The 20401-nt window shown below is 39.5% G+C and overlaps 1 long non-coding RNA gene across 1 annotated transcript in view; it reads left to right on the top strand.

Moving 5' to 3' along the window:
• Positions 1-20401, top strand: part of LOC110349407 (uncharacterized) — a 578466-nt gene that overhangs the window by 205215 nt on the left and 352850 nt on the right. The gene's annotated exons all lie outside the window — the stretch shown is intronic.

The raw sequence follows: 20401 nt of genomic DNA, 5'->3' as shown, positions 1-20401 counted from the left end.
GGTGTGTTTGGTTGCTTGCCCACTCTTTTTGGTGCCCAGAGGTCTGTTCTGGGTAGCTCACATCTGTACAAGAATGGAACTTCCCACTCTTTCTTCAGAAAATTCTGCTCCTTCTTCCTGGGAGTGTCCAAAGAAGTCCTCGCAGGTCTTCACAGGACAGCCTGCCAGTTTCAGGGCCACTTGTGTCTTCTTGTCTCCCCACTCTGTGGCCCTTCTCTGGTAGCGTGGGTTTTTGATACAGACTGAGTACACCTAATACTGGCCCTAAAACAGACAGTTGTATGGTCTGTGGTAGTTTTTTTAGCCTTCTGGAGGGTTCCTTTCCCCATCTATGAAATCTGAGATGCTATTCTTATTTTGAAGATACAGTGAAATAATATCTGTAGGACACTCGTAGGATACCTAATACACAGTAGAGCTTAACAGATATTCATTACTCTAGCACTGTTAGTACACTGTTGCCACAACCTGTCTTCTTCTTTTTTTTGGTATCAGGGATCGAACTTGGGACCTTGTGCTTGCGAGGCAGGTGGTAGAACCACTGAGCTAAATCCCCGGCCCCTCTACCTGTCTTCTTGGTGAAGTCCCTTTCTTCCTGTGGAGGACAATGCCCATGTCCAGGGAACAGCCCCTGAAAGTATCCCTGTGTAAAAGCTTGAGGTACCAGCATGTTTGTCTCCATGCCTGGCAATGAGTCAACTCTTTGCACTCAGAATTCCAGTCCTTTCTTTGCCTGGTTACTGCCGTTCCAGGTTACCAATGTGTATTTGTGCAACTGGAATTGGAGTTTCATTGTGAAGGAGGATGTGGAGGGGGAAGAGTGTGATTTACACTAGCAGCTGTCAGCCAAAAATGCAGTAGTATTGATGATTCTATTATAAGGACATCTACTTGGCACTGTATATGTTTTCCTTTCTCTTTAAACCAGATTCTTAAAGCAGATATTTCTGACCTTTTGGAATTGAGATAACCAATTATTTTGAACAGTAGTGTGTATTTACAATCTGAGTTGTTTTTGTTTTTGAAACATAAAAATTGTTTCCATTTCTAGTACCTGAGTAGCATTTCAGGCAGTTGCTTCTGGTAGCCGCAGAGGTGGGCCCTGTTGAAAATAAGCATGTGGGGTGTTCTTAAACTTTGTAGTCAAGTTTGATGGACTCAGCACTATATCACGACTCCTCTGTCTGAGAGGATTACAGTGCCTCAAAAGCTGCAGAAGGCAGGTTTGTAGGTGACTTGTTCATCACACACTGGACTGTTTGATCGAGATATTTCGTATTGAGTCTTAAAAGAGGTGAAGGTTAAACCAATAAATTCCCTTATTCAATAGTTGTTATGATCTTTGCTCTTATTTGATTTGTTTAATTTTGTGGGTTCATGTTTTAACAAATTCATTCACTTACAGGAACAAAAACAAAGTTATTTACATTTCCAAGGCATGTGGGCAATAGGGCCCATGGGCCTACCCAGAAATCTCAGAAACAGAGATAAGATCTAAGGCTATTTCATACTTTCACAAAAAAAAACTTGAAAAAATATTTTCGATATCTTTAACAATTAAATATGTAAATGGTATGACCATGTTGAAAAACCTTTTAGAAATTTTAAAAAACTTAGCCTATGGCCTAGCCATTTTAGTCCTAGATATTAATCCAAGAGAAATGAAAGTCTAGGGTCCATAAAAAGACTTGGTCACGAATGTATACTGCTGCTTTATTTGTAATAGTTCCAAACTGGAAACAATGCAAACCTCCATAAGGTGATGAATAGATAAACAAATCATATTGCATCACCGAATACTACTCAGCAACTAAAAAGAACAAGCTATGGACAACAAATAACAATATAGATTAATGTCAAAATAATTGCACCAAGGAAAAGAGGACAGATTCTTCCCCTTCCCCCAAAAGTAATACCATGTAATTTCTCTTGTAGTCTAAGAAAATGTAAATTAAACTATAGTGACAGGAAGCAAATCATTGGTTGCCTGAGGATGAAGAGAGGAGGGAAGTAGAGTGGGGAGGGCTAAGGGAGAGACAGAGGGACAGGAGAACACTTTGGGAGAGAGGAACATGTCCATTGTCTTAACTGTAGTGATGACCCTATAGGTGTGTGCATATGTCAATACTTACCAAATTGTACACTTTACGCACATTTTATCATAGGCCAGTTATGCCTCAGTGAAGCTATGAAAATTCTTAAGAAAAATAACTTAAAATCTTCATTTTAAACCCTCTTATCCACAAAAGTTATTCTGCTGGGTGTTTTAATTTTTACTCTAGGAATCCTAAAACCTTAACTTCTCGCAGCAAGACCCATGCTAGTCACATTAAAAAACTCTTCACCATAATTTTAATGACAATATTCATTGAACATTTTCTGTTGAGCAGGGTTATGCTGATCCTTTACCTATATTATCTCATGTAATGCTCAGAAAAACATCCTGGTGTCACTACTATTATTCGCTCCATTTAATAGAAGAGGAAACTGATGCAGGATGTTAGATGAACAGTCCAACACAAAGACGAAGTGTAGAGAGTCTCTATTCAAAAGCAAACACAGTCCAATTTTGGACTCTTTATATTTCATTAATGGGACATAAATACAAATTCATTTGACAGAGGCAAAGAATTAATGTAAAAGCAAGGTCTTGGTACTGCAACCCTGTAGCTGTTTACCATGCTCTTTGGCTTTCTGGCCTTCTATGACACTCATTCTTTGTTTGAGCTTTTAGTTTCTTTAGCATAGTCTTCCTTCCTGATTTTCACATCCTCTGTTTCCTTGAATCTAAGTCTAGCTTCTGGGCTTGTTGCCTTCATAGTTTTCAGTGTCTGCTTAATGCACAGGGCTTTGTCTGATGACTTACTCTCTACTTTTAATAGCTACATCTGTCACATTGTTCAGGTAGAAGAAATCTATGGGCCAGAAGTGGATGGATCCAGTTCAAAATAAGAATATGTGTCAAGGTCTCTTTAAGGATTAGAGTAAAAGGTCGAGGTAGACAGATAAAATAAGAAGAGGCCAGAAAGGAGATTGGCAGGAACTCAGGTAGCATCCAGAACAAGGAAGAGCAGAGAGAGTGGTAAAGCGAACCTGAGCTGGGACACAGCGGGCCCTGCTGTTTGCTGGATGAGTAGAACTGACAGAAAGAGAGCTGGGTCGAGAGAGCAGCCTCTGAGGAGCCCTCAAAATGTCCTTCAAGGGGTGAGCTGTCCAGCAAAGCAGCCCAGAACCGATGGCCCCTGGCCCCGGGCCAGCTTTGCCTGGGTTGACAAGGATTGCCAGGAGGCCCTTCAAAAACAGGGCTCTGCAGCCTTTTCACAGTTCTGCCACTCTCTAGTTTATGCTGGATTCATTCTCTCTCTCTCTCTCTCTCTCTCTCTCTCTCTCTCTCTCTCACCCTCCCTCCCTCCCCCCCCCAATCAGTAGGGAAAAAAAAAAGAAAGCTGACAATAAAAATCATATGGAGGCCTCTTCACAGCTTGAAATGCTTTGATCTTTTCTCCAGACAGAAGAAAGCTCCCATCTCGCTCTTAAAGCATTCCTGCCTCTAGATGAACACACTTCTCAGGTAAATTTAATACCGTGGTTCACATCTTCTTTCACTCATTCAAATACGAACTAAGCCTTCACTAAGTGCCAGGATTCACGTGAGAATCTGAAGTCCCATTCAAAATTTCTATTCATTGCCAGGAGTGAATCTGCAGCCCAAAGTGAGAGATGATTATAAAATGCTGCTTTTGTATACAAGAATTCAGGGAGCTTTAAGAAAGGACAGCTGTAATCACAGCTACTCCAGAGACTGAGGCAGGAGGATTCAAGTTAGAGGCCAGCCTAGTAAACTCCGTGTTTATGACCTTGTTTCAAAATTAAAAATAAATGTGCTGGGGACGTAGCTCAGTAGTAGAGCAGGCCACCCTTGGCTATGATCCCCAGTATCACAAGGAGAGAAAAAAGAAGAAAAAGGAGGAGAAGGAAGAGGAGGGGGAAAGCATTAATGAACTGAGGCTGGGGTGGGAAGGAGGGGACAAGTGGAATAGATATTCAAAGAGGCTTCCTGAAAAAACATGGTACAAAAGTGGACAGGAGAGCCGCTCCTAGTTTCCACAGTGACTCGAAAATTCCTTTGATGTAGCTTGGGGACTCTAATATCTAGAATTCTGCCAGCATTGTTTTCCAAAAGCTTTTATGTGTATCTATTTTTTTTTTTTTTAAAAAAAACACAGAACAATATAATTTAAGCAAAAAGAAAACTCAACAGGTTTTTAAACAAAGATTTGAAGTGGTTTCATAAGAGTAGTCAACATCGAGAACTTGTGATTCACGGAATTGGAATGTCTTCAGCTATCAATGTGCTGAAGGATAAATGGGCAAATGAACAGTTTAGAGGAAAGTGGGTGTGTTCATTATTTATTCAGTCTTTTTTTTAATCCAATAAATAAATACGTGCCTGCCAGGCATGTAGGATCAAGGATTCAGAACTGAAACATTTGTTTAGCGGGTGGATAATAAGCATTTGCTGATCTGTAGTTTGCCCTTGAGGAAAGATACTTATCCCTGGTCACAGCGGTCACTCAGGACTCTGGTCAAAGTTAGGCTCCATTCCGGAGTTGCTCTGATCTAGCAATGTTCCTCTCCTTGCTTGTTTCTAAAACCGTGCCTATTAACAGAAGGACTTTGGCATATAGACATCTATTTTCTACGTGTCTGTGAAGAAGCAGAAGAAATAAAAGAGACGTGGCAGGCACATTTGCTGCTGCTACTCAATACCTTCATCTCATGAAAGATGACTCTATCTTTGTGGGTATAAAATGATAACCACTTTAAAAACTTAATTGCTCTTGCATTCTTTAAGTCCTTAAAGATCGTGGTCTTGTGGAAATCAGTACCCTCCTCGAAAATATAATGTACCTTTCCGTTTGCAAGTGCACATTCTTTCCATTGTTCCACTTAGGAAGCTGCGCTACCAGTTTTAAAAGATTGTGAGTCTGGTCTCGATGCTCTATGCGAATCCACTATATATCAGGCTGAGAGCTTATCTTGACAGGAAAACTTGGAGCGGGCCTTGTGGAATGATTTTGGCATCGCATGCCGGAGTTGAAAGTATTCACAGGCTGCAACACACTCTGGCTCAGGCTGCTGAAGGAAAGGCAGCAACTGGCGGGGAGACAATTAGTGTAGGAAAGTCCTGGGCTCCTCTCAGACAGTCCTGGAGAATGCTACTGCATGCGGAGAGGGGGAGGTATCAGGGAATCGTGTGTGTTTTCATGAGAATTAAGAGGAATGGCAGCTATGCAAGCCAAGGTAGAAAAAGAACACAACCACTGAGCACTTCCATCACAGCGCTTTGGATCCAAAACCCCTCATGCAGGAAGAAGAAGGTGCCATGTGGAGAAAGAATACGGCAAAGGTTTTAAAAAATGAAGCCTACCAGACTCCTTAGGCACAGGTGTAACTGCTGTGTGAGTACAAACCAAACCAGGACAGGAAAAAAGAAAACACTCTTCCATTTGTGGTGGCAAGGTTTTGAATCTTATTTTGCAACAATTCTGGCAAAGATATAAGTGCTTTTACCTATGACTGGGGCTGTTTGGTGAGAAATTGCTTCAGGTGTGCGGCAAGGCTTGTGGTTTTGCTTTTAATGCACTTGCAATCTCTGTGAGCTCTGCCACTGACAAATATGAGCAATGCGTGCTTCTAGGGTGGAAGACAATGGTGGTAGACAGATTTTCAACTCAAAGCTAAGAAACAAAGCTCTGAGAGACTTTGTCACAAGCTCTTGTACCACTGTCCTTAGGAAGAATCAAGAATGCATAACTGCTCCATGGGACACAGAAAGCTAGGGTAAGAGCAAAATTTGATTAAGGAAGAGTGGAAAATATGCTATCATACTTCCTGCCTTCTCCGATCCAAATACTTTATAATAAAAGAGTGTTCACAGCAGGAGGCCTAGCAGCCCCCACAGGAGCTAGGGAGATGGGGAATCATGGAATAAGCATGCCTAGGAAGGCTGAGCAGATCCCCCAACACACAGCTCAAGGAGGGTGAGCTGTCTTGTGGGCAGGAGCCCAGAAAGGGGAGTCACCCCACCCACCAAGTTATGGGGCAGGGCATGCATGCCTTTTGAGCTGACATATAATTTAAATGATGCTTTCTTCAGAAAAAAGGACAAGCTCTTGTGTTTGCATTCCCCATGTCTAGTGTGGTGTCTGGCACATAGCAAGGGGTGTTTTGAACTGAACTGGGTTAATGTTCTGGGCTCCGAGAGTGTCAGACATAGAAATGTGCTCCACACTGTGACTGAGACCAAAATGAGTAGAAACTATATAAAGAGTATTGACCATTTCCAAAAAGAGAAAGGATCTGGTGTGACAATAACTGGAGGGCACTCCTGAGATAGAGCTGGTAGATACTGGCCAGCAGGGACAGTGGCTTCCGGAGGGGGGGCACTGCCCACACAGCCTAAGTGGGAGGAGCTTCAGTTCAAGGGTGGCCTGTGTAGCTCAGGAATGCTAAGCAGCACCTGCTAAAGTGCGTGTTACTGGGAATGCACTATCTGCCACTCAGATGTAGCCATGGTGACCTCAGCTCTGCCTCTACTTAAGTGCCCATCTGACAGCACAGAAATCTCACAAAACTCTGTCAGCATGAAAATTACCTCAGGATTTCCCTCCAGCGTCCTCTTCAAATCCCCACTCAGCCACTGTTCTGAGTTCTGCCAAGTGAGTCATTCTGCTCTCTCCTTCTAAAGCCAGTTCCTTGGGGTTGAGAGCTGGATTGATCCCGATAAGTGGGCTGAATTTCCATCCAGAGAACTTTGTCATCTCCTGCCCATGAACAACGATACAATGACACATCTATGGTCATGCCAGTGTGTTTCCTGGCTAGACCTCAGTTTCTATTTCCTTTATCAAAATCTCCCTTTCCAAGGAAAGAGTGACCAGAAAAATTGGATGGAGTCACAGCCTAGATTGGAAACTAAGAGAAGCAGATATTTAGGGGAACTAGGAGACTGGATAGCTTTTCTTACTACTGAGGGGAACTTTTCTCTCTCCCTTTAAACTCCTCCCACTTTCCTAGAAGTAATGCTACTTCTTAATGGACAGGAGGAAGTATGAGAAGAAGAATTCATTTCCCTAAGGGCACACATTAGGAATAGAAAGCAGCATACAAAAGGGAAGTTAGGTTAGTATATAAATGTTTGGTACAAACAAAATGGGTCTGTTTTCATTTCTATTGATGCTACAACAAATTACAGCCAATGTGGCAGCTTAACAATACACATTTATTTTCTTACATTACTAAAGATCAGAACTCCTAAATTCAGTGTCAGCAGGGCCACATTCCTCTGGATGGAGACTACAAGGAAGAACTTGCTCCTTTGTATCCTCCACATCTAGCAGCTGCCTGTATTCTTCAGCTTTGGGTCTCTTCCTCCATTTTTCAAAGCCAGCAAATCTCTCTCTGTCCTCAAATATTGCTTCTATCATCCATCTCCTCCTTATGATTCTGATTCTCCTTTCTCCCTCTTTTCATCATAAGGACTGTTATGATTATACTAGAATCACCAAGATAATCCAAGATAATCTCTTTATCTTTAACTCTGTAATCCCATCTTTAAAGTTTCTGTCACTATGCCGAGTAGCATATTTACAAATTCTTGGGATCAGGATATAGACAATTTTTCTTGTCAGCTCAAGCTACTATAATAAAATACCTTCGACTAGATAATTTACATATAAAAAAATTTATTGCTCACAGTTCTGGAGGCTGGAATGTCCAAGGTCCAGGTGGCAGTAGATTTGGTGTCTGGTAAGGGTTTTACTTCATAGACAGTGGCTTCTGTGTCCACATGAGGCAGAAGGGCAAAGTGCAAATAAGCCTTTATTATAAGGGCACTAATCCCATTCATGAAGGCTCCAATACTTACGTTATAGTCAACTCCTAAAGGGCTTTCCTTTATTACCAACATATTAGGGATTAGATTTCAAAATATGGATTCTGGGGGATACAAACATTTAAACCATAACAACACTTTAAGTTCAGGGGAAAAGATTCTTTGTGATATTTTCTCTTTGGGCTTCTATTTGCCATTAATTTATCTTATAATATAGATCCTAGAATTCTGAGGAGGATTAATTGATTCATATTTGATCATATTTTAGCCAGTTTCAATACATATTTTGCTGAACCTAAATATAAAACAGTGTCTGAGATGTCTAATAATTATGATAGTAAAAGAACTGTGTAAACATGGGAGGTATGATGATTTTTCCTTCAACACAATGCTGGCAATCATCCCCCTGTCAGAATTAATGCTTGAATCCTGAAAAATGTTTGAGACTGTCAGTTAATTGTTAAGAACCTAACATAAGAGATGAGAAATTTAAGACCTTAAAAGGAGATCTGAAACTTAAAAAAAAAATGAGATGACTTAAATAAATTAAAATGTTGCAATGTTTTAAAGATAAAAGTCAGCCAGGCATGGTGGTGCATGCCTATAATTCTAGCACACTAGGAGCCTGAGGCAGGAGAATTGCAAGTTTAGGCCTAGCCTGGTCAACTTAGCAATTTAGGAAAATCCTGTCTCAAAATTTTTTTTAAAAAAAGAAATTTTAAAAGGGCTGTGGATGTATGTAGCTCAGTGCAAGTGCCCTGGTTTAATTCCTAGTGTAGAAAGAAGAAGAAAAGAAGTTAAATGACAGCTGTGAAGGCTTGGAGATTACACTGCACTTGCAGGTGAACAGGTTAGACTGCCACCGTTTCCTGGTTGCGGGTAGAAGAAATGAGGGTCTCAGTGCCAGAGACAATAATAATTTATTATGAACAGCAACAGTCAATGGTCATAGCCACATTATCAGCACTTTTCCGCTGGGTTCTCTGAGCCTCAATCCCCAGACTGATGGAAAGAGGGCTGGGTGACATCTGAACAACTAACAGGTTTTGTGATGTGGGAGGGAGGTCCAGCTTAGGGACAATGAGCCTTTTATTAAATCTGGCTCTTTGCTTGCAGGGGGGCATTCTGTCTCTTCAAAGGTATTTATTGTACAAACATTTTCTTTTTAAACAAAGTGGAACAAAGGGAAGCCAGTTTGCTTATCAGAAATGCCAAAGCATGAGAGAACCATGGAGCTTTGTCTCCCAATAGTAGAGGCCCGTTTTTATGCTTAAAAGCAAAATCTTTCAGACATCTAGACCTACATGTTCTTTAGAAACCTCAAATTCATGATGCCTTGGATTAAAATCTTATTTTATCCCTACCAAACTCTTTCTCCTTTGTTCTCTTTCTTACACATGGAAGCACTGTCCTCTCAGATAATCAAACCCAAAGCCTGGTATGTATTCCACTCTCTTCCCTACCCTCCAGTCTGCCAGGTGTCCTCTGCTTCCAGTCACCTACAAGTCTCCCATTTTCCTCTTTGTTCCCACTTGCACTAACAAAATCTACACCTTCACCATTTTTCTCATGATGGTTCCATGGAGCAATGCAGGTCCATGACAAATTTTTTTACCAATTTAAAGTAAAATGAGAAAAAAACCAATAATATTTAAAAAGTTGAATTTTCTATGAATCTATGTGAATGTAAATGTATCCAACTAAATGATATAGAACATCAAAATATGTGATTATGACATTCTTAATTTTTGGTGCTAAAATATTTTTCATTAGAGAAAACTAATCTTCAATGTTAGAAATTGATAAGGAATGGTGGGAGGTAACTCCAATAAAATGCAGAGGCTTCTGGACTGTTGGTAATGTTCCTGTTCTTGATCTGAGTGCTGGATATACAAATAATTTATTTGTTTAAATAAAATTGTTTCACTTATAAAAATTCATTGAGCTCTCACTTAAGATATATATGTGTCATGATCTTTCTGCTTTGTACATTATACATGAATACAAAGTTTTTAAAATAGCTTTCATTTTATAAGATCACTGATGGTAGTGCCTTTTGAAACGCCCTTATTTAGAATGATAAAACTTCTCAGTTCTTTTTCAAGCTCTCAGATAAAAAAAAATTTTTCCATGGACCCAAATCCAAAGTCTTGGGACATTCAGAAATTATTTCTATCACTTCCTACCTGTATTCTCTACCTTTAGGGACTTTCACTTTCAAGAAACCTTCACAACCTTCCCCAAGGATGTATCTATGATGCTTCATAGGCTACAGGGGCCTCAACAGACTCATTGTTACATGCTTAGCTGATTTACTTTCCTGGAATACACAGGTGAATCCCTCAACTTTCCAACCTGATCTTAAATACCAATTCACTTTTGAACTTTTAAAAGCATATGCCTCTCTTTGTTCCCACATTGGGTAAAGCTGATCCTATTTTTTTCTGCCTCAAATACAGACTAGTATGTACCTAGAGTATATCCTTGTCATTCCACACAAAATTCATTAAATCATTTTCCCCACTAAATTATAAACTCCTGGCAGACAGCCACTGTTTTCTTCATGAGTGGCCCCAGATAGTCAGTAAATATATGTTACACGTTGAATCATGGCCCAAAACATGTTATTATTCTTTAAAAGAAGGGATCTTGTTTTACTTGCTTTTATATTCACAGAGCCTTCCTGTGTAAAGTTAGAGAATAGTATTTTTAATAAAAGCATGTTGATTTAATAAAAGAGGGAAAGAAGGGGAAGGAGTTATTTTCAGAACCTCCAGCTTTTAATTTTTTTTACTCAAGATTGGCTTCTAAGAGGAAACTTCAGGAGGTATAGGTATTTCTGGGCTGAGGGCATGAATTCTTTTGTTTGCTCTAGCTTCAGCAACTTGAACTCAAAGCACAAACCCTACCTCTACCTTTTTTATTTGTTCTGTTTCATAAAAGGAAGAAAACCACAGTGAGGCCAACCAGAATGTGGTGAGACTTTTAACCATTTTACACTTTAGTAAAACGATCTCTTCCCTCCCACCCAGTTCTTTGCACAGACCATAGCATAGCTTGGTTCTCACATTTTCCTACTCTCAGAGGAGCCTAAGGAAACCCGAGCTTCCCTTTTGAATCCAATAGCATAACCCAGCTATTGTTATACCCAGAAGAGTCAGATAGTGGGGAGACGCTAAAGCCAAGAAGCATATGAAAGAGATTTTACGCCATTGTTCTCATTTAACTTTAATACAGTCTCTGTACCAGTGATGAGTTTGGTTAATGCCAGAAACTTGACCATGGAATAAGAGTGAAGAAAATGGATGAGGTGATTACATAGGCAAAACAAGGCGAAAAAGTAATCCAATCTGGTACATATGGTGTTGTGTGCCAGGCATTGTGATAAATCCTTGGGAATTTAACCATTATTAGGATATAATCCTTGATTTCAAGCGGCTTATAAATTCTAGTCAGCGATACAGACACACAAGTGACTAGCTATAACAACCAACAGAGGGGCCAGGGATTTAGCTCAGTGGTTTCGCCGCCTGCTGCGCAAGTGCAAGGACCCGAGTTCGATCCCCGGTACGAAAAACAAACAAACAAAAAAACAACCAACAGAATAAAAATATGATAAATAGACATATAAATCAAGTGTTCTGGAAGCAACAAGGGAGAAAAAAAATACATTTTTGTTGGTGACGTAAGATCTCAATATCGACATCAGAGTAATCTGATACCAAATGTTACTCCAATAAAGGAGGTTATATTTAAGTTGTGCTTTGAGAGATGAAAAGAAATTCCATAAATGGAGAATGTGGAAAAGTGCATTATAGGTGGAGGGAAGTATTGTACTTGCTGAAAAGCATGAAGATGCAGAAAAGCACAGCAACTAAGGATGCCCTGACTAGCCCGCTGTGGTAGAATCATTTGATGTGGGAAGAACATGAGTCTGGAAAAAGAGAGATGAAGCCAGATGGATTTAACATTTTTTTTTTTTTTTTTGTAATAAAGATTCAACTCAGGGCCTTTGCACTGAACTACATCCCCAGGCTTTTCTTAAAATCTCTTTTTAAAATTTTGAGACAGCGTCTCTGTAAGTTGCTAAATTGCCCAGAATGGGCTCAATCTTGTGACTGTCATGCCTTGCTCTCCCAAGTGCTAGGATTACAGGCACGTACCACCAGACCTGGCTTATTTAACATTTTTATTTGACCACTCTTTATACTCCAATATTTCCTGCCATAGAAAGTCATTTTCTGGGGAATAAGAAAAAAAATCAAGCTATTAAACTGTATCAGTAGTGATTCCACTCAGGAGACATCCCTGTCCTCACAGAGCTTAGCTTCCAATTTGGAGGTGGGTGTGGCAGGACTGCGACCATAGAAATGAGATGACAATACATGTATGTTATGGAGGAAAATAAAACCAGGGTAACATTCTCTCAAAAGGTGGCCTGGGAGGCCTGCTGAGAAAGGAACCTAAAATCAAGGTCTTGAAGGAAGTGAGAAATGTTTCAGGGGAGAAGAGGATTCTCACAGAGAAATCAGTGAGTCTAGTGGTTAATTAATAGGGCTCATTTCAAAAAATAAAGGCTTCTTAATACAAGAAAATCTGGTGACCCCAAGCTTTCACAGTGGAAGAAAAATCTGGGTTGTCACCATTGCTCTTAAAGACCAATATCGAAAAGTTACTGGATTTTCCCAAACACACCTTGAATTGTATCATTCGTATTTAGTGATAGCCAGATATGGTGGCACATGCCTGTAATCCCAGCACTTTGCAAGAGTAAGGCAGGAGGATCACAAGTTCAGCCTAACTTGGACAATTTAGCAACCTTAGAGACTTTTCTCAAAATTAAAAAGGCTGGGGATATAGTTCGATGTGAAGGCCTTAGGTTCAATCCCCAGTACCATAAAAATAATTGATTCATTAATTAATTAAAAAATTAAATGGATTTCTTTTTTTTTTTTTTAAAGATAAAAGGGTCACAATATAGCAGGAGTTAAGAACTGCAGCTGTTCAGGGTAAGACCCACCTTCCCCAATCTCTAGGTGTCTTTTTTTTTTCTAGGTACTGGGGATCAAACCCAGGGCCTTCTCTCTGAGCTACAATCCCAGCGCAATTTTTTACTCTTGCTGAGTCATTCATTGACCCAATTGGGTTTAAACTTGCCTCTCTCTGCCTCAGCCTCACAGTAAATCTCAGAATGCTGGGATTCAGCCATGCACCACATGCCTGCCTTCTACATCCCCTTAAGAGGAATCTCAGAAGTCATAAGTGCTCCAAAAGTCAAGAGATAGTGCCTTGGAGACCATAGAGCTCAGGCTCAAAACTGCTTTGCTCTGACTCCAAGCTGCTGGGCTAAAGAAAGAGCCTCAGGGCCTGTACAGATTCTGGTAGGCCCATATCACCTCTTCCCCCATCACATGCAGCTTCAACACTACCATCAATCTTGAGAACATCAGGATTAACCCAATTTTGTTCTTTAACGCTATTTGTTTTAGAAGTCCAATGTGGCAAAATAATCCCATAACTTCCGTCATCTTGCCCATGCAGTTCTGCATAGCTCCTTTTATGACCTTGTCTCCCATCTCTATCCAATACCTGTAATCATTTCTACTCTGCTTCCTGGAACTCATACTCAGGCATCAGCAACAATCCTTATATCCTCCATCTCTTTTGTGAATGAATTCTTTTTACTTAAGATCAGATTTCTGTCATTTCCCTTCACTAGTTGAAAAACCTGGTCCTCCCCTCAAGGTACTGCTTCTTTTTCAACTGATTCCTGAATTCTTTCTTTGTCACATGGATGGAGGTTAGATGCCCTTATTCTTCTCATTACAGATTCCAGACTCCTTTCTTCATGATTATAAATCCCAGCTTGGAGTCTTAGGCCATCAATTAGGGCTTTGTCTAAATCCCCCCAAGAGGTGGTGTTTCAGAGGGGGCACCAAACTCTGGGTGGATTCATCTGTTGAGTTCATTGCTGACTGTGCTTTTGGGAGGTAGAGCCCAGTTGGAAGAGGTGGGACACTATGAGTATGAGCTGAAAAGGCGTATTATTTTCCGTGGCTCCTCTCTTTGCTCTCTGCTTTCTGGCTGTCATGTGGTGAACAATTTTCCTCCTTCTGGTCCATTCGTAATACCATTTCTTTTTTTTTTTTTTTTGGTACTGGGGATCGAACTCAGGTCCTTGCGCTTGCAAGGCAGGCGACGGAACCACTGGGCTAAATCCCCAGCCCCGTAATACCATTTCTGCTCTGGAATCAGTTAAGCATGAACTGAACCCTCTGAAACCATGAGCCAAATAAACTGTTCTTGCTTTAATTTATAGTATCAATTATTTTTATCCAAAGGACATGAACACTAATTCATCATCAAACTATAAACTACCTACTAACTTCTCCCTGCTGCAGCCACTCTCCCTAATTTCTTGAATGTTTGAGTTTCTGGCAGATTCTCACTATTTCCAACATTGTCATAGTTCTTGATGCTCTCGTTATTCTTATGATAGAAGTCCCAATCTCTTGTTCCCAGTGGTCTCCTCTGCTCCAGTGATCTTGCCTGCTTCTGCTACCATGCCTCAGCCATTGGTTCCTTTGTCACAGCCCAAACCTCATCATTACCAATAACTACAACCTCTCTATAATCTCAATTTCCAGTTCTCACTCTCTCTTTATCCTCTCCAAATTTGCCAGCCTTTTTTCCATTCTCAAATTCCTCCCACCTATAGGTTCTTTCGTCCATTCATCTTATCACCCTTTCAAGTCCTCATGTCCCCTTCTCCTAGTTTACATTCTATGATCTGTTATCAGATGTAATATAAGGACATGGGACCAGGAGACATTTACAATTATCTGTTTTAACATTAACTTAGCGATGAGATTTATCACTGTAGGGGTCAGGGCAGAGGAAAAACACTCAAGTCTATTTCCCTCCTCTTGTCTATTGTCCAAGAATCCCATTCTATGAGCTTGTACCATCCCACAGGGGAGAGGCAAGCTCACCAAGGAGTGAGACCCTTAGCATCTAATTTAATGATCCCTTATGCTGCTATCTACCAGATGAGGTGGAGCAGGATGGGTAGCCTACCCAAGGGGCTCAAGTTTCTCTTGAAGGACATGTAACCCCCTTTCTGAGGAAACTGGTGAAGACTCTTTTCTTCAAGGATTATGAAAAATCCCATAGATATTTTAGTGCTTCTTATGGATTTAAGTTCTTGGCTGTGGCTCAGTTGCCTTTGCCTGAATTTTGCTTTGGGAGTTAGGAAAGTCTTTCCACAAAAGCGGTGACATTTGAACTTGGCTTTGAAGGATTAGTAGGATTTTTCGAGAAGTGACAGAAGAATTCTCACTGGCAAGAAAGATAATTATTAGTAACTTTTTTCTGCTTCAAAGTATTTAGGAAAATTTAGACCTCTACTCCTATATATTCATACATAATTTGTTTATGGCTCAATGTAAATGTGATTAACTAGATAAACCCAACTCTATAAATCCTCTTTTTAATGTGCAAAGTAAATATTTTCAAGAAGGAGTTTTGATTTATTTACATTTTTAATTAAATGAAAATTACAGATAAAGATGCTATACCACTCATCTTCCTAGGAAAAGAAAATATTGCAATGTAATTAAAAGGATGCCTCAAATTATAATTAGATTTGAAATTTAATTATGACTAGAATACTTCATCCTTATGCACACTGACATCTTGTTGATACATAACCTTTAAAGTATTTTTATTATATTTACTCTAAGATCTTAATCTCTGGACTAAATAAAATCCTTATATTCCTAAGAACTATTAGAATTTGGTATGGAACACAGTGTTCTATTTTTTTCTAGAAAAAAAGTACTGTGATTTAGAGTTTCTGTACTGACCAATGATTACAGTTTCCACCAGAAAACATTCTAATAGTCTCTAACAGAGATGATTTAGTGTAAGAATGACTTCCTTAGCAAGGGAGAGAAGTCTTTGGTATATCTCAGTGGAGTCACTGTCTTCCCAGTTAAAAGGACTCCAGGAATTCCAACATGTATTTAAAAAAGAAACTTTTTGTACATCAAAAAGAAACTTCTTATAATGGAGTACCAATTCTCCCCACCCCTTCTCTCTCTCTCTCTCTCTCTCTCTCTCTCTATATATATATATATGTTTTTTTTTTTTCCTTCAGCTACTTGATGGAATCTCTTCTGCAGTGAGCTCTGGTTAAATATCTTTGATATAATTAACTTCCTGTGGCACCGTTTGACACTTCTTGCAGCTTAGAAAACAATAACTTTCACAGTAAAAATGATTTAGTGGCAGCATAATGTGCCCTGCTAGAAATGTTTTGAGATAAAGATTCCCAATATGCAATTATTATTAGCTTGATTTGGAAAATACTGTGTGATAAAAACTATTTGAAGAATAGCCACTTTAGTTTATCTAGTGTCAGAGAATGCACTTAACAAACTGAAGGTCTTCATTCGTGGGTAAAACTCTGACAGTCTTTGTGGAAATATTTAATTTAAAAAACTTGTTTGCTAATTAAATAATTGAATATGAATATATATATACATCTTATGATGGGGTAGCTATTTCCTAATTTTTAGTATGGTGTATGTCAGCTCTAATCTACTACAATTATTAAATTGATTGTCCTTTATGGCAATAAACGTGAAAGGCATGCCTTTATAAGCTCAAGAAGCAAAATACAAAACAACGAAGTTTGATCATCTGACACTGACTCATTTTCATTCTACTGAGTTTAAACTTACATGCCTCACATAGCCCCTCCTTACTGAACCAATTTTCACCAGACGACTCCTGTTCCTAGATGAACTGAATTTCTACAAATGGCCTGCCTCTGTGGTCCTCTATATAGGCAAACCTGTCATTGAAGTCCTGATCTCTTTTGAAGGGACTTCAAAGGTTCATTGAAATCCAAAACTTTCCTTGAAGTTAAGTCAAGTTTTGCCTGTTTTAGGGCTGCAGGATTTCATCCAGAAAAGCCTAGGCAGTTAACAAGGAAAGAACATGTTAACCTGGTTGGATTTCATCACAAGTGGAATTTGGTCTGACAATTTTGGCTCCGTTAGGGGGTTTAAAGCATATTCAGCTGTGGAAATGATAAAAGGATTCCCCTACCTGGTTTTATAGCACAATAGCTAAAAGACCAGCAGGTATTTCCAAGCATCTTTTAGTGCATATCCCAAACTGCTACACCAGCTGGATTTTCAGTGAATGAAATAACCCTGCTGCTAAAGCATTTGAATCCCAGTCAAAGTCGTTGACAGTAAAAATCCAGGTGGCTATGCAAATTGGTCATTTCCTTAAATAGTAATTTGAGTTTCATAGGTGAGTACTGCTAATAATGACAACCAACACCTGTGTAGCATGTTTCAAATCACAGAACAACTTTTATGTATATTATCTCAATTAGTCTTCACTAAAACCCTAAGAGATGAAGAAATGAAAGTTCAGAGAGAGTAGGTGACTTGCTCCAGGTTACACGGGTAGCAAGTGGTGAGCCGGAATTTGAACCCAGATGTAGGGACACAGTGGGCTTTCCATTAGACTAGGAGTGACTGCTGGTGCAGGTGATTATTGATTCATAGATCTTGAGTCAAAGAACAAGAGCTGCTTTGTCTTCTATCAGAGGTCCTATTTCTGTGGGTCCCTTTTTGAAAGTAGAATAATGTGGCCAGTGGAGAATTTACCAAAGGCAAAGGGAATATAGAATTGGTTGTAGGAAAAGGTAGTTATTAATACCTGCTGTGCCAACATGACTAGTCACAGAAATGAGAACTGTAATTGTCATGAATAGTTTCTCATTTCTAAATGCAAATATTTATGTGTATGTGTACATATGCTAAGTAAATATTAAATATGTTAAGTGAATATCCTCCTGTTTTTGTTTGATTTAGTATTACCTTGTCATGTAATATAAAATGTTTGATTTCATATCAGTATTTAGTACTGTTCATTTTATATCATCGTATTTAAGCTAGGGGATATCACAAGAGAGAACATGACTGAAGGATTTTACTTCTTCTTCTAGGTAGAGGGTTCATGTATTTTAGATTTACACAGAAAAGTTCCATCATATTAGATGCACTGATAACCTTGCTAATTTTTTTTACTTGGAGATTAAACATAGTTTGAAGAGATGTATATGAGTGCCTAGCTGACAGATTTTGGCCTTCTTTTAAATTTATGTGTCATTTTTACTGGGCTAAGGGATGCCCAGATAGCTGGTAAATCATTATTTTTGGATATGTTTGTGAGGATCTTTCTGGAAGAAATTAGGATTTGAATTGTTACCTTGAGTAGGAATATCACTATTACCAATGTAAATGGACATCATGCAATCCATTGAGGGCCTGGATAGAATAAAAAGGTGGAGGAAATGTGAATTTCCTTTCTCTTCTTGTAATAGGATATCTGTCCTCTCCTACCCTCAGACATTGAAACTTGTTTCTTGGGACTTTGGGTTCAGACAAGAGCTGCATAACCGACCCCCAATTCTCATGCCTTTGGACTCAAACTGAATCACAGCACTGACTTTCCTGATTCTCCACCTTATAGATCTAACTCATGGGACTTTTTCATCTCCATAATAGCATAAGCCAATAATCAATCTCTCTCTCGCTCTCTCTCTCTCCCTCCCTCCCTCTCTCTCTCTCTCCTTCTCTCCCCATATATCCTGTTGTTTCTGTTTCTCTGGAGAACTCTGAAAAACACAGAGGAATTCTCTGAGTTGATACAACTTATTCTTCTAAATTTTTAAGGAAAGCTGGAAATTCTCATATTGATAGAAACCATATAATTCTTGGATGTTAACAACTATATTAGTTTGGGTCATTGTTCTCAACTCTACATTCCTCCGCGTAGTAGAATTATACATTCACACACTTTGCCATGTAACTTTTTAGGGCTTCCAATGGGACAGGCAGAGTTTACATGACACACCTAATTGGCTCTGTATGTGGCCATGTGATATGGTTTGCCCAAAGAAATATGGGAAAAGTGAGCTGTGATTTTAAAGGTACCTTTTATTGCTCACTCCTCTGTGCTCCTGAATTTACCTGGGGAAAGGCTCATTTTGTAGCCCCAGATCAAGGAAACAGGTGGAGCAGACTACAATCTGCCTGCAGTTTGGATCCAAGCTCAGCCAGTCCCAGCAGATGCTGCTGGATTCCGGCTGAGCCCAGCACAGTCTCAGCCAACGGGAGACTGTGGATAAGGAATACATGCGTGTGTGTGTGTAAGTCATTGAGATTTAGGGTTATTATCCAGTAATATTACAGCAAAGCTTGACAACTTAAAACCCTTTTACCCCTTTTTAAAAACCATTGTAGCCTAGATGTAGACCAGATACAGCGTGCAGGTTACAAATCTTGGATTTGTGAAGTGGATCTTTGGCAATGTCTTTTCCAATTCTACCATTCAGACCTCTGGAAAACAGTTATGCCAAATGTTGGATATAAAGGATATTTAGAGCAAATAGGTTATGATTTTAAGGACATCTATGTAATCTGTGTGTTCTTTGGCAGCAGAGACACATAAACTAAGGGGCAAACATAACTAATTGAAGATGGAGGGAAATGAAAATTTTCCTTATCTATACAGACAGATCTAATCCTTAGGGAATTGTTTTGTATCACTCATGTTTGTTACAATCAAAACTTTTCAAGATTTCCTAAAAAAACTTAAAAGATGAGTTTTATTTTTGCCACTCCATCCTTGAGAAAATTTCAAAGATTTGTCTTTATATTTAATACTTCATCCTCCTTCACTATAAAAGAGCAATCTTAATTATTAAAAGAAATATCTCATGCTTACTAGGTCTTAGGAAATACAGTTATTTACTTTACAGGGCAATGTCATCTGGAGAATTAAATGACTCTTTTCTCCAGCACTCAGGAGCAAATTAGCATACATAGACATATAGGCAGAGAGAAAGTGTCTATAATCTCTAATCGCAGAGCTGTACTATCACAGGTGTCTCAGTTGAGTGAGAGAATGTCACAACAAATCTAGAACCAGTCTCCTCTCTCCAATCTAAGCCTTCTGGCCTTAAAACAAGAGCAGCTGTACACAGTGTCTAATCTGGACCTGACTAGTGCTCTTCAACTGAACCATCTCATCGTTAGTAATGTATGCCATTATGGCAGAGGGCAGCGCTGAAAAGTACACTCAAACACCAATACAGTCCTTACTTATCACTGAAGGCTCCCAGGCAGGAATGGATCTGGTACAAGAGGAAGCTCCCTAAACTCTATTACAAATCAGGCTCACAGGTCCTTGGAATCGAGTCTGTCCTGCTACCCAAATAATTGTGTCTCACTGTGTTTACCAGGGAAAAATCTAGGGCACTGGGGGGGCCCAATAAACTATGATATCAAGGAAGTCATTAAGTAACATTTAAAATGACACTAGAAAGGCAAGTGTGTGAGATGGAGGACATTTGAAGGACAAGCGAGTAAGATGGACCTGAGAGAAGAGAGCAGTTATGGGGTTAGATGGGATGCGTGA

This window comes from Heterocephalus glaber, unplaced genomic scaffold (assembly GCF_053883595.1).
Source record: "Heterocephalus glaber isolate CG9 unplaced genomic scaffold, H.glaber_assembly_v1.0 deba00001444, whole genome shotgun sequence".
NCBI classification, from domain to species: Eukaryota; Metazoa; Chordata; class Mammalia; order Rodentia; family Bathyergidae; genus Heterocephalus; species Heterocephalus glaber.
Note: the sequence above shows the minus strand (reverse complement) of the source record. Positions and strands in the feature narration are given on the sequence as shown.